The sequence below is a fragment of the Amblyomma americanum genome, chromosome 4 (genome assembly GCF_052857255.1).
Source record: "Amblyomma americanum isolate KBUSLIRL-KWMA chromosome 4, ASM5285725v1, whole genome shotgun sequence".
NCBI classification, from domain to species: domain Eukaryota; kingdom Metazoa; phylum Arthropoda; class Arachnida; order Ixodida; family Ixodidae; genus Amblyomma; species Amblyomma americanum.
In genome coordinates, this window is record NC_135500.1 from 51,751,159 (window position 1) to 51,764,980 (window position 13,822).

The 13,822-nt window shown below is 46.8% G+C and overlaps 1 long non-coding RNA gene and 1 pseudogene across 1 annotated transcript; both read left to right on the plus strand.

Annotated features, from left to right (window-relative positions):
* Nucleotides 1-13,822, plus strand: part of LOC144129493 (uncharacterized) — a 45,838-nt pseudogene that overhangs the window by 10,800 nt on the left and 21,216 nt on the right.
* On the plus strand, nucleotides 938-6,349 carry LOC144130116 (uncharacterized). The gene is made up of 4 exons (XR_013313973.1): nucleotides 938-1,147; nucleotides 1,634-1,731; nucleotides 4,070-4,209; nucleotides 6,303-6,349. It is a non-coding gene; the product is annotated as an uncharacterized LOC144130116 (long non-coding RNA).

A 13,822-nucleotide genomic window follows, 5' to 3' on the forward strand; every position in this document is an offset into this window, starting at 1 on the left:
ACAGCGCAGAGAACAGGGAAGGGCCCAGCGTTATTTATGATCAAGAGCCGCGCAACAGGAGCTTTTATATTTCGAAACCGAAACTGGAAATGTTCTAGCGTCGTCTGACGGCTAGGCCCAGACTTTGTAGGTGCTTCCTGTTTGTCGTAAGCCATACAAAACTTTCTGCTTAAAGCACTAAGTAAAAAACGCAAAGCACAATCAGGCACCGCGCGCCACTATAGCTTCCAGCTTTGAAACCGAAACCGAAAGCGATTTGTCACATAGCGACTACTTTGTTTAATGCAGTGGCGATCAAAAATCGCAGAACACTTCAAACATTTAGGTTACAGCGGTACCATAATGCTCATACATGATAGAGCCCACATAGTTACACTAAGCTACCCTATTCACACTCCATGGGCAGTCACAGGCGCAAGACCGATTTGAGGGGCTAGTTGGTTCTGCAGTTGGTTCTGCTTATGTTGGACCAACGCTCTGTGGCACAGCTTGACACGGAACTCATAACTATTTCCCCTTCAAAGTAGTATTTGTAACTTTTCAACTATAAGTATTTCATGGTGTGTAGAGCCCCGCGTCGTCTGCTACTACATGCGGTCAATCAGCAGTCAACTGGATGGCCGGATGCGCTGCACGAGGAGGCTGCGACATGGAGCGGTATAAAGATCACGGTCGGAGACGCAAGTTCTGCCGCAGGAAACAAACAGACGAAATTGAACGAATAAAACGTATTTATTATTCTGGTTTGTAAAGAAGAGGTCATCATCATCATCGTATGCAGTGCCCTGTGCGGTGCGCGTCGCCAAGCCAATCCAAGTCTGCGGTCGTTTGCGTCCAACGTTTGCGTCGTCACTCGTGTCGGTGTGTGTGGTTGTTACAGTTATTAGATTGTGTGTTTTGCAGCCACATGTGACACTTCCACTATGAATTCGTCAGCTGCGGCGAGCTATGCGTACGTGAAATACTTCGACCGACGGCGCAAAAGCTATCGTACACGTCTCTATGTCGTCCTTGTTTCCTTTGCGCTACACCTATCCATGATGCCTCACCGACTGGCGTTAGCGACCTGGCAAAAAAAAGGACGTCTACTGGCGCGGCGGAAAAGATGAGAAGGCATTCTATTCCGCCCAAGTAATGGAGCTTGGAGGTGAGTTTTGCAGTTACTTCGCTACTTGGTCAGATTTCAGAAGTGCCAAACGTGTGATGCGTGTACAGTCAAGCCTAACGCTTTTAGCAAAGCTTGGTGGCGTTTTACATAAAGTCGATGCACATGCTTTTTTACTGTTGCGAGCACTTGCAGAACGCTTACGATACCACTTCCTCTGTGCTTGCGATCCGAGCACACAGCAGCCCAGCGCATGCTTCCTAAAGAAGGGAAAAACTGCGTGGTCGCGTTGTAGCAGGTCTCGACGTAAGCGTCACTCTGAGCGAAATAATATATCGTGATTTTTTTCATGAATTCAAGTAATTGCATGAGGCAGGGGGAAATCGGCTGTGTTCAGATCTGCTAATTTTTCGCATCATATGATTTTTGGAAAGCAATGAACGCGACACACTAACTGATCCGTTTCCGTAGCTTGCCCTGTGTTTGCTGTCGCTTTCATTATTTTATCTCTCATTTCTTGTGTTCCAGTAACAAAAGCGGAGCTTATCCAGAGGGTGTCCAAGAGAAAAATCACTGCAATGGACCTTAAAAAGTCTGAGCCAGCAACAACAGTTGCACAGATACATGTATGTACTGGGGTAAGTTTTACTGCGGATGCCTCTGCTACTGCCACTCGCACGCTTACCAGTCGCAATATGTACATTACATAGCAGCATACTTCAGAGCCAGGCAGGCGTCTCTGTTTGTTTGTGTCTAAAATATTTATGGTTGCGGGAAGCAGCCAGGCTCCCGTCAGCAACAGAGAGCTTTGTAGCAGATCTTTCAATTGTAGTATAGAGATATTGCTTAAATGCTACCATTGTAAAAGATTGCGTAGGACACTAGAGAACCGCATGTGGAAGGGAAGCATCGTTCTGTTTTTTGTTCTCTCATATATTGTGTGCTTCATGTCAGGTCAAAGTTTCATTTTTCGTATTGCCTCCTCGCATTGTTGTCTAAAATATTTATTGTTTGGGGGAGCAGCCAGGCTGCCTTCAACAACAGAGAGCTTTGTATCGAGCCCACCGATACGGCGTTGCGGGACAGCGCACTTCTCTCATTGCAGCACGTTGTCTTAGCTTCGGCTTGCAACCCGGTGGCCTGTTTTCTCAGTGCCATGATACTGGTTAAATATGTGTATTGCTGGAAATTTATAAGCCCTGCTATTCTTCGGTTATGCGGCATACCAAAGCGAATCGGGCCACGTGAGACACGGATAGGGCCTCTGATAATTATTATTCACGAGGGGTGATAATTATTATTTACGTGTCTATCGTAAACACCGGTGCTGCGCTGTGGGCTACAACTGCGGTGGGCTCTCTCCGGTCGGGGCGGCTCTTGTCAAGACACGATTAATTACTGGAAGGCACCGTTCCCCTCTTCCCGTCATCTGTTCATCGTCGGTCGCTTCTTGCAGGGAACCAGTCAAAGGGGGAAGGTCATTTGAATTGAGCCGAGCGTGGGAAGAACAGGCTCCTTCCCAGCTAGTCATCCTTTCATTTTGTGCAGTCGTCGGCCACCTGATGACGCTGTCGAAATTGCCGCTGCTGTTGCTGCGCCACAGTGGTCATCCCTGTCGATGGGATCTGCACCTTAATCCTCTTCGGCTGGTGTGCATTCCGTTCATAATAGGCCCAACGCGGACGCCACCAAAAGCTCCCCATTTGACTTTCAAACAAAAGGGGTGCTGTCTACTCTTGTAAACGGAAGGGCAGCCACACAGAACAAGCAGGGATGGAGGACTAAAGCTAGTGGTCCAAGCGGAAGGGAGAAAAACCTCTGAGAGGGAATGGAAGGAGAGGAGCATGGAAAAGTAGCTAGTTTGCCATATATGTAACTCCAATATAATGTCTTTTATTAAAGATTGTTTGCGGTTGTGTGTTCCGGGGTTGGTGCCTCACAACAACCGTGGTAGAGGACATTTTCAGCCAGAGGGTGGTCGGGGCACTTTAAGTAGTGGCTGCCGGCTGGCGTGCATGTGTGCTCTGCCAAATTTGTTCAAAATTTTTATTCTCTGCGGAGGTCATTTTCATTTCACAGCTGAAGATGAAGCATAACCTTGCGTGTGCCGATTCGGTTGTTGCCATAAAGCTTGGTGCTCGGGTCTTCTGCCACAAGTGCTTAAAATACCTGAAAAATACCGTATGCATACTTCACATTGCATTTGACTCATCAAAAAGAAAAATTTCCCAGTGTGGATCATCATGCCTGCACACACAGTGCGGGGCCGACATGCAAGGCCAGACTGTAATTCCTTTCATTCTAGTGCTAGCTCTGCAGTAAAAGCGATAGCATACAGACACGACGTGCAGCTAAATTTGTACAGTGCACGCACTTCAGAAAAATGTTCAACCAGCTGATATGCACGCTTGTCAAAATAATGCGTGCATTACTTGCTGGCAGCAATATTAACAGCTGGAGGGCGGCAGACTACAGTTGAGAGGAACATATCCTGATTGTTTTCTGCTTACAGCCCACAGGAATTAGTTCACAAACAGAAATTGCAACTACCACAGCAGAGTCAGTATAGGCAGGGTCGATCATTGGCGCCCAAGTAATTAGTGTGTGGTTAACAAATATGCAATAATCTGAGACTACAGCATGTTGTTTGAGCAGTGCATCCGCAGTTTTTTTCTCCTCCTCATCATCAGCCTCACTACACCTACAGGGCAAAAGCCTCACCCATGTCTTTCCAATTAACACTGTCCAATTAGCCCTCCTATGTGGTGTCAAATGCAAGTCTTTAGAGTGCGACTGCCCGTCACATATGCTTTTGAGGATATCTCGAAGCTTACATGCAGTCTTCACGACAGCACACAACGCACTGAAGGACATATACTTGCGTTGTTGCCGCCGATGTATGCATCTGAGTGCAAGAGTACGCGGCTGCCCTGAATAACTAACGTCCTTTCTTTCGCTCCCAAGGATCAGATTTCTACCGTACGCATGCGAGCAATGAGACGCAACAGCAAGCAAAGCAGCAGAGGGCACTCGCCTTCCGTGATCCATGGACGGCCTTGGCGCCATGATTGCCAGCAGGCTGGTTCTGGCGGCGACTAGTTCATGTGAGCATGATGCACCTTCCTGTCAGGAGTGAATTTTCTGGCCGCGAACAGGCTCTCCGAGCACGGCAATTTGAAAAAGCCCAATGATAATTTAAAGATTTAAAGATGTATAGACACCTTATTTTGGTGGCATGTTTTCCTCCCTACAATGATTCAGAAGACACTGCTATTAATGAATCATCATGTGGTGTTTGCCTGGGACCTATAAATAATTTATAATTGAATTTTTCTGCCATGCTGTCTCGGTTTCAACAGCCGAGTGAAGACTGTGACATCAGAGAGGTTATATGTAACGTGAAGCATGGAAAAAATGCGATATAATTGCTGCTTGATCGTTTTAATTCACTTCAGTGTTGAAGCCAGCCTTCCTCAATAGTCGGAATGACAAATGTAGCAGCACCGATTATATTGCAGTTTTCATGCCTCGCATGACCTATAAGCTCACTTTGACGTCATAGTCCCTATTCAGCTCTTGAAACTGAAACGGCGCGAGAAAGAAATTCGATTATAAATTATTTAGTAGTCATGGGAGAATCTTCATCATCAGCCTGATTACACCCAATGCAGGGTGAAGGCCTCTCCCATGTCTCTCCAATTAACCATGTCTTGCCAGCTGCGCCCACCTTATGCCTGCAAACCTCTCAATTTCATACGCCCACCTAACCTTCTGCCGCCCCCTGCTATGTTTTCTTTCTCTTGGAATCCCTTAGGGACCAACAGCTATCTTACCTTCGCATTACATACCCCGCTCAAGCCAATTTCTTCCTCTTGATTTTGGCTAGGATGTCAATAACCCGCGTGTGTTCCCTCAACCACTCTTCCTGCTTCCGGTCTCTTAAAGGAGTATAGACACCTAATTTTGGTGGCATGTTTTCTTTTCTTCAATGATGCAGAAGACGCTACTAGGCATGAATCACCATGTGATGTTTGCCTACGACCGCTAAATAATTTATAATTGTTTTTTTCTGGCATGCTGTTTCAGTTTTGGAACAGCCGAACGATGGCTCTGACGTCAAAGAGGGCTTTTCCTTCACGTGAGCCATGGAAAAATGTCCATAGAATCGCTGCTTCATTGTTCTAATTTACTGCAGTGTTGAAATCAGCCTTCCTCAATTGCTGGAATGACAACAAATGTGCAAGCAGTGATTATATTGCTGTTTTTTCATGTCTTGTGACGTGTAAGCACACATTGACGTCACTGTCCTTGTTCAAGTGTTGAAGCCGAAACTGGACGAAAAATAAATGCTATTATAAATTATTAAGCGGTCGTAAGAGATTACTAGCTGCTACTCCATGTATAATAATGCCTTATGCATCATTACAAGCAAGAAAGCACGCACCCAAACGGAAGGTGTTATACTGCTTTAACGTTACGCCTATCATTTTTCTTTCCGTGGCTCACTGCGTTGTCCTCAGCTTAAGCTGAACCCTTTTTGTTAGCCTCCACGTTTCTGCCCCATAGGTGGGTACTGGTAAGATGCAGCTGTTGTACACATTTCTCTTGAGGGATATTGGTAAACTGCCATTCATGACCTGAGAGACCCTGCCATATGCGTTCCATCGCTATCTTATCCTTCTAGTTATTCCCTCATGATCCGGATCAGTTGTCATATTGATACCTGCCTTAAATAAACGTATTCCTTTACCTTTTCCCTTACCTCGCTACCAATTGTGAACTGCTGTTCTCTTGCTAGACTTGAGAATAGGAGAATAGCACAAGGTAATCCATGTATAATAATGCCTGATGCCTCATTAGAAAGCAAAAACACACACCCAAAAGATGGGTGTTTATACTCCTTTAAAGCTAGTTGGTGCATTACAGAATGTGAGTCACCAGTGTTACCAGTAAAACCCTTTAACATCATATTTTGATCTGTTGATTGAAATCAAGTTTTTTTGTGTTCTAGTTAATGGTATTTTATTATTTCTTTGCTCCTTATTTGGAAAAATTATTTCTCGGGACTCTGACCAGGCTCAAGAAGTGTAATGTGATAGTAAACAGAATATGTTTGAAAATCCTCTGAAGTTGCCGTTTAATTTACCTTGTACATTAGTCTTTTGTAGCAAATATGAACACTTTTCATACTTTGCAGTCTTCCACTAGCATGGATCCTGCTGCACCACAGAACCCAGATATCTTGCTGAGGTCAGCAGCCAGGTATGAAGGTGTCGCATATTTAGAATGTAAGACAAGTGGGCTTTGATGCCCCATCGGCCAGTGCTGATAAAGGAGCAAAACACAGACCGAAGACGAGGCTGACAAAGTTCAGTTTGGTGCTCAGGAACGCTTGGCTACCGGGGTGCGCCGTGCTAACAAAGATTGTGGCCGTCCACACTTTTTGTTTGATTTGCGTCTTTACACTTGTGGAGGGGCTGGGTGCGCAGTGCTAACAAGAAGTGTCGACGGCCACAATCTTTGCTAGTACAGCGCACCTCGGTAGCCAGGCGTTTTCTGTGTGCCAAACTGAACTTTGTCAGCCTCGTCTTTGCCTGTGTTTTGCTCCTTCTTCAGCACGGGGCGCTGGGGCATCAAAGCCCAATTGTCGATCTTACAAGAATGATTTTGTAAGCTTGAAATGCTTTTAGCTCTCATCCTTGATAAATGCAGGCAAACAATCTAGAAACTGGAAACATGGGGATGAGCATCAGTGCACACCTCTCGGAAATGGGAAATTTTCTGTCCGAATAATATGAAGCAGAAAAAAAATTGCCTGCAGAGCAGCCCTAGGCACAAATTTAACCTGTGGCAGCTCGGAGCAGTATTGCTTAGCGATGGCTTTGTGGTCGAAATGCAGTTTTTGTTTGTGTTCTTGTTGTTGACATTTCATTATTTTGCAGAATTATTTCTTGCAACTCAGACAAAGTTCAAGAAGTGTAATGTGATAGTAAACTCAAAGTGCTTTAAAATCTCCTGGAGATGCCAATTAAAGGAACACTGAGGAGAAATTGAAGTTGGCTTGTATCGATAGAATATATAAGCTCCTGATCACAAAAACGCAACTCTTACTGAAAAACAAAGCTCTTGTAAAGTAGAAAATAGCAAGAACCAAAATACAGGTTTCGCCGCCACAGGGCAATCTCGCAAGTACAAGCGTGATAACGTCATTGGACAAGAGACGCCACGTTGTAGGAATTTTCCTTCCTACATGAAGCTGCGAATCTGAGGCTGACAAAAGAAGGTTGCGCGGTTCAATATTGAAGTAAGTTTTGTCTTAAAACCGATAGTGCACTTTTATCACACAAGGAAGACATACAAAAGACAACCTGAATGTTGGAAGCAAAAAAAGCCAATGCTTGGCGGCTCCACAGGCGGCCAGGAAAGTTTCGACTTGTTATGGCGCTTCGCGTCTATGAGCTTTGTATGCCTCATGGTTTTGTTTTTAACGCGTCTCGATTTACAAGTGCCGAACAGCAGAGGAACTCCGTGCCGCTTCAAGTGCTAGTTAACCTTTGAAGGAGCCTGTTAAGGCTGGTCAGATGATTGCCGCGGTCGATGAAAAACCATGATGGCACGATGGTCGGTGATCATACAAGGCAGTTAGCAGTATAAAGAGCACTTGTGTCGTCGTACGCTCGCTTGGCAAAACATTCCCGGCTGTGCCAGTCAACTTCAAACTACTTAATGGAAATCATTTATTAGGGACGGGAGACAAGGTACGAGGCAGTTAAAAAAAATTGATGGCCTAGCTGTGTTAGGCCAGGATATACGTAGCGAAAGCGCGGAGACTTCTGCAGCGGAAGATTGCACTCACTAGATGCGCCTTTATTCATGGTTAAATCTTGAACCGTCGTGGCGGAGTGGTAGAGTCCGCCTCAAACTACAATGGCCCTGGTTCGATTCCGAGCCTCGGCACAGGTTTTTTTTTATTCAGTGAGTGGGTGGGGGGTTTCAGTGGCGCGCATAGATGCCGCCACCGAATACGTTGGTTAGCGGATAAGCGCAGGCTCTGTTAAAGGGGCAGTTAGGAGAACTCTATAAAATTATTTTTGTTAGCAAAATCTGATAGTTCGGCATTTCAAGGCATTGTTGCCGCCTGTCCGGGAGTGAAAGATGCATTTATTTCAAAGAAATTTGGATTCAAAGTTGAAAAAGTTTTCCTCGCCACTCCGATTCAAACTCGGGAACTTTATGACATCACGGCGCACTCGTATGACGCTACAGGACGCAGTGACGTGAAACGTGACGTACGCGCAGACGTGATTTCTCGCGGCTAGCAGTGTGGTCTACCAGCCGAAATGAAAGCTACTGCCGCCGCACGTTGAAGGCATCTATCGGGGGTCGCTACTGTCGCTTCGTTTACGTTTGCACCGGCGTCATGTCTGCGTTATGATCGATCCCGTTCCCGAACCTGACGACGAAGTTCTCGCAAAAACTCCGGCCTGCATTTCAGCGACCTCAGCCCCACAGAGCGTGCGATGCTTTTGAGGGAGCTCGGTTAGGTTAGGTGCCGGCGGGTTGTTTCCCCCTTCCGCCATGAGCAGCTGTTGCAAATCATATCATAACCCCAGTGCGGGGAGTCACAAGGGGCCAGGACAAGGTCGGTGAGTCGCGCCCATTGGAGGCTGGCCGGGGCTTAGGGGCGAACGGATTGCGATTCCTTGAACGGCGCGGTTGCACGGTGCAGCAGGCGGCATCAAGGTCTCCCACGGTTGCAAGGTCCAGGTTATTTATTTTATATTTTGCCAAAAAAACGGATGGATACTCAAGGGCGCTTGCGTTTAAAGTTGGCGGCTTGAAAGTAAAGCCCACGCTTCATCGGCTTCCGCGCGTTTCCGGCGGTACGGGGTCTACTGGATCGGGCTCTCTTGCCCACTTGCATGCACCTTCAGATGTGTACTGTGAATGGATTAAATTAGCCGAGAGCTCGAAAACAACAGCTGCGTCCAACTGCCGAAGGTATTGAATGACGTCACAACACGTACCTCGCCGCAGAGCTGAATCGGTCTGGCCGGGCCGGCGGTGGCTGGCGCACCCTCCGCAAAATAGAGACATGCTTAAAGTCTCCGCCACTGCGGTCAGAGTGCGCCGAAACTGCCGAACGCGTTGGCGGTCAAGCACAGTTGGAGCATAGAGGGTCTCGGTTTGGCCGATGTGACGTCGCCATGCAGCGCGCGCGCGCATTACTCCGGAGTGTAAACGCACCTTAACAGAGCCTGCGCTTAACAGCTAACCAACGTATTCAGTGGCGGCACCTATGGTAGCCACTGAAACCCCCCGCCCACTGACTGAAAAAAAAAAACCTGTGCCGAGGCTCAGAATCGAACAAGGGCCTTTGTAGTTTTAGGCGGAGACTCTACCACTCCGCCACGACGGCTCAAGATTTAACTATGAATAAAGGCGCATCTAGTGGTTGCACTCTTCCGATGCAGAAGTCTCCGCGCTTTCGCTACGTATATCCTGGCCTAACACAGCTAGGCCATCAATTTTTTTTAACTGCCTTGTACCTTGTCCCCCGTCCCTAATAAATGATTTCCGTTAAGTAGTTTGAAGTTGACTGGCACAGCCAAGAATGTTTCGCCGGGCGAGCATGTGAAGACACAAGTGCTCTTTATACTGCGAACTGCCTTGTACGATCACCGACCATCGTGCCATGATAGTTTTTCATCGACCGTGGCGATCATTTGACCAGCCTTAACAGGCTCCTTCAAAGGTTAACTAGCACTTGAAGCGGCACTTGGAGTTCCTCTGATGTTCGGCACTTGTAAATAGAGGTGCGTCAAAAACAAAACCTCGGGGCACGCAAAGCTCATAGACGCGAAGCGCCATAACAAATCGAAACTCTCGTGGCTGCCTGTGTCGCCCCCAAGCATTGGTTTTCTTTGCTTCCAACATTCAGGTTGTCTTTTGTCTGTGTTCCTGGTGTGATAAAAGTGCGCTATCGGTTTTAAAACAAAACTTACTTCAATATTGAACCGCGCAACCTTCTTTTGTCAGCCTCAGAGATTTAGCAGCTTCCATGTAAAAAGGAACATTCCTCCAAGGTGGCGTCTCTTGTCCTATGACGTCATCACGCTTGTACTTGCGAGATTGCCCTGTGGCGGCGATACCTGTGTTTTGGTCCTTGCTATTTTCTACCTTACAAGAGCTTTGTTTTCTGTAAGAGTTGCGTTTTTGTGATCAGGAGCTTTTATTCTATCGATACAAGGCAACCTCAATTTCTCCTCAGTGTCCCTTTAATGCGCGTTTATAGCCTGGCGTAACGCATGCGCGCGCACTGCACACCAACGTCACGTCGGCCAAAGCGAGACCCTCTATACTCCAACTGCGCTTGACCGGTGACGCGTTTGGCAGCTTAGGCGCACTCTGACCACATTGGCGGAGACTTAGAGCATGTCTCTATTTCGCGCCGAGTGCGCCAGCTGTGCCAGCCAGACCAGACTGATACGGTTCCGCGGCGAGGTGCGCGTTGTGACATCATTCAATAGCTTCGGTCGTTAAGCGGTGCTGTTCTTTTCGAACTCTCGGCTAATTTAATCCATTCACAGTACACATCTGAAGGTACATGCAAGTGGGCGAGAGAACCCGATCCAGTGGACCCTGTACCTCCGGAAATGCGGAGAAGCCGTTGAAGCGTCGGCCTTACTTTCAAGCTGCCTACTTTAAATGCGAGCGCCCTTGAGTACCCATCCGTTTTTGTGGCAAAAAAATAAATAAATAACCTCGCCCTTGCAACCGTGGGAGACCTGGACGCCGTCTTCTGCACCGTGCAACCGCGCCGTTCAAGGAATCACAATCTGTTGACCCCAAAGCCCCGGCCAGCCTCCGATGGGCGCGACGCACTGACCTTGTCCTGGCCCCTCGTGACTCCCCGCACTGGGGTTATGATATTTAATTTGCAACGGCTGCTCATAGCGGAAGGGGGAACGACCCGCCAGCGCATAACTAACCGTGCTCCCTCAAAGGCATCGCACGTTCTGTAGGGCAGAGGTCGCTGAAATGAAGGCCGGAGTTTTTGCGAGAACTTTGTCATCGGGCTCGGGAACGGGATCCATTGTAACGCTGGCAAGATGCTGGTGCAAACATAAACGAAGCAATGGTAGCGACCCCCGATAGATGCCTTCAACGTGTGGCGGCGGTAGCTTTCATTTTGGCTGCTGCTAGACCGCATCGCTAGCCGCGAGAAATCACGGAGTCTGCGTTTACGTCATGTTTCTTGTCACTGCGTCCTGTAACTTCATAAGAGTGCGCCGTGATGTCATAAGAGTTCCCGAGTTTGAATCGGAGTGGCGGGAAAAACTTTTTAAACTTCGAATGCAAATTTCTTTGAAATAAATGCATCTTTCGCACTCTGACAAGCGGCAACAAAGCCATGAAATGCTGAACTATCAGATTTTGCTTACAAAAGAAATTTGATTGAGTTCTCCTCACTGTCTCTTTAATGTACCATATACAGTCTAGGTCAAAAGTGTTAAGGCTACAGCATTCAGCTGCAGTGAAATCAATGTTCCTAGAATAATTCATGTAGCGGATCATTCAAAACTCTAGTCAAGCAGGAAGCTTCTGTATCGCAAGAAGAAACCTGCTACACTTCAAGGTCACTTGGTCTTTAATATTGCTGTAATGGCTCTGTTATGCGGCTGAAGCGAAAAGCCTTTGGCCTTAAGACTTCACCGACACTGTACATTACTCTTGTTGCAAATGTGAACACTTTGCACACTTTCCAGGCTTCCACTAGCATGGGTCCTGCTGCACCATGGAATCCAGGTGTTCTTGCTGAGGTCAATGGCCAGGTACGATGGCTTCTCATATTTAGAACTAGTTTGTAAGCTTGAAATGCTGTTAGCTCTCGTTCTTGGTAACTGCAGGCAAACAATCTAGAAACTGTGGAAACGTATAGGGCTGAGGATCAGTGCACACCTCTCGGACACGTGGAATTTTCCATCCAAATGGCGTGGAGCGGAAAAAAATTGCCTGCGCAGGAGCCCCAGGCTCAATTTGAACCTGTGACAGCTCAGGGCAGCTTTGCTTAATGAACTCTTAGATCACTAAGCCATGACCACAACCTTTCACCTTTCATGTTCTAATTAGCACAGCCTCTTGTGCTAAGATTTAATTGCTGTGTTTTAAATATTCATAATCTTTCATCTGTTCGTTCTGTGTTTCCGAATATTTGGCAGCATTACTGTTGCCAGGGTGCAGTGGAGCCTGAAGTAAAGATAAAAAGGCTCATCTATGTTGTCAAAGGCAGCTTATATGATTGCACATAAACGTGACCTGGTGGCCCATCGTGCTGCTCACTCGGAAGAAGAGAGCGATGTGTCATGTTTTATCATTAGTAGCGTTTGCAAGGAAAACTGCCATTTTCTTAATGTTACATATAGGAGTCCTGAGGAATAGGATTTTAGCCGTTTTAATGTGGCAAATACTTCTCTCCCCAATGTGTTATAGGGCTTTATACAAAGCATATGTGCAGCTGTTTTATTGCAGATCCACCTCGGGAGCGGAAATTGTCAGTGCAGAGCGGTGGCGCTGGGTTCTTTCCCAAGGTCGAGACTTCCTGTTTTGCAAGGACGCCACAAAACATTTGTGGGGTTCCCCACAAAAGTGACGCTCCTTCCTGGTGATGCTCTTTCCCCGAAGAGCCTTAGGGGAAAGAGCATTCAGGGAAGGAGCATCACCGGCTCAGTATGCCGGCAATCGCTTAAGGCTGGTGGCATGCAGAAGCCTCGGATGAGCTCAGAAAAACTAGCATCTGTGGGCAGTAAGCCTCTTATTTAGGTACATTTCCTGACTGACAAAGGCATTTGTTTATTTAAGTGTGCATGACTTAAATACCTTTATTTTACAGCACCTGCATGTCTTCAATTTTGTCATGATTAATACTCTTTCAGATGCATTTGATGCACACATCAAAGCTGCACAAGCTGCCGAGGATGAAATTGCAGAGCAGTTGAATTGCTACCTGGCGGACATGCTGAGGGACATCAAGTAATCATCGCCTGCACCTGCCCCTGTAGTCAATGGCTGTAGTCAGATAAAAATGATAAAATAAAGGCAGCAAGAAAAATTATTTCATTGACTGTAGCCTGGTACTTAGTGCTGGGATGCAGCATTTGCTGCACTGAAGGGTTGCAAGTTCATTCGGGTAGCCTACATATTCAGAGGTATTAACTGTACACCAGAGTACGTGTTGCAAGGCCATTGTATCCCATGTTGAGGCCCTCGTATCTGTACGAAGGTTACGTGGCCCTCGTATATACGAGGGACCGGAGTGACATGTATCCAATAGCGTATATATGAGGCACGTATCACCCGTATATATGTGTTTCGCCATACGTGGAGAGAACGCGGATGCCATGCGAGCACGTATTCATACGACCATATATGTGGACACATATCCAATAATTGCATATATATGAGACACATTTAACACATATATACGAGATTTTTCAATAGGCACCACCGAACTATCGTAACTTCAAGGTGGTGAGCGAGGTTATTAGGTCGAATACGTGCTTAAACTGGTGCTCCTGATAAACTCCTAAATTGCTAAAAATTTGCGGTAGTTTAGCTCTGGTTAAACCTGGAGTGACGCGATAGTTACAGCTGGCCGGGTGGAACTTGCTCAGTTGAATTGCAAAGTCAGTCTTTCGCCGCTGTGTTTCGTTGGGC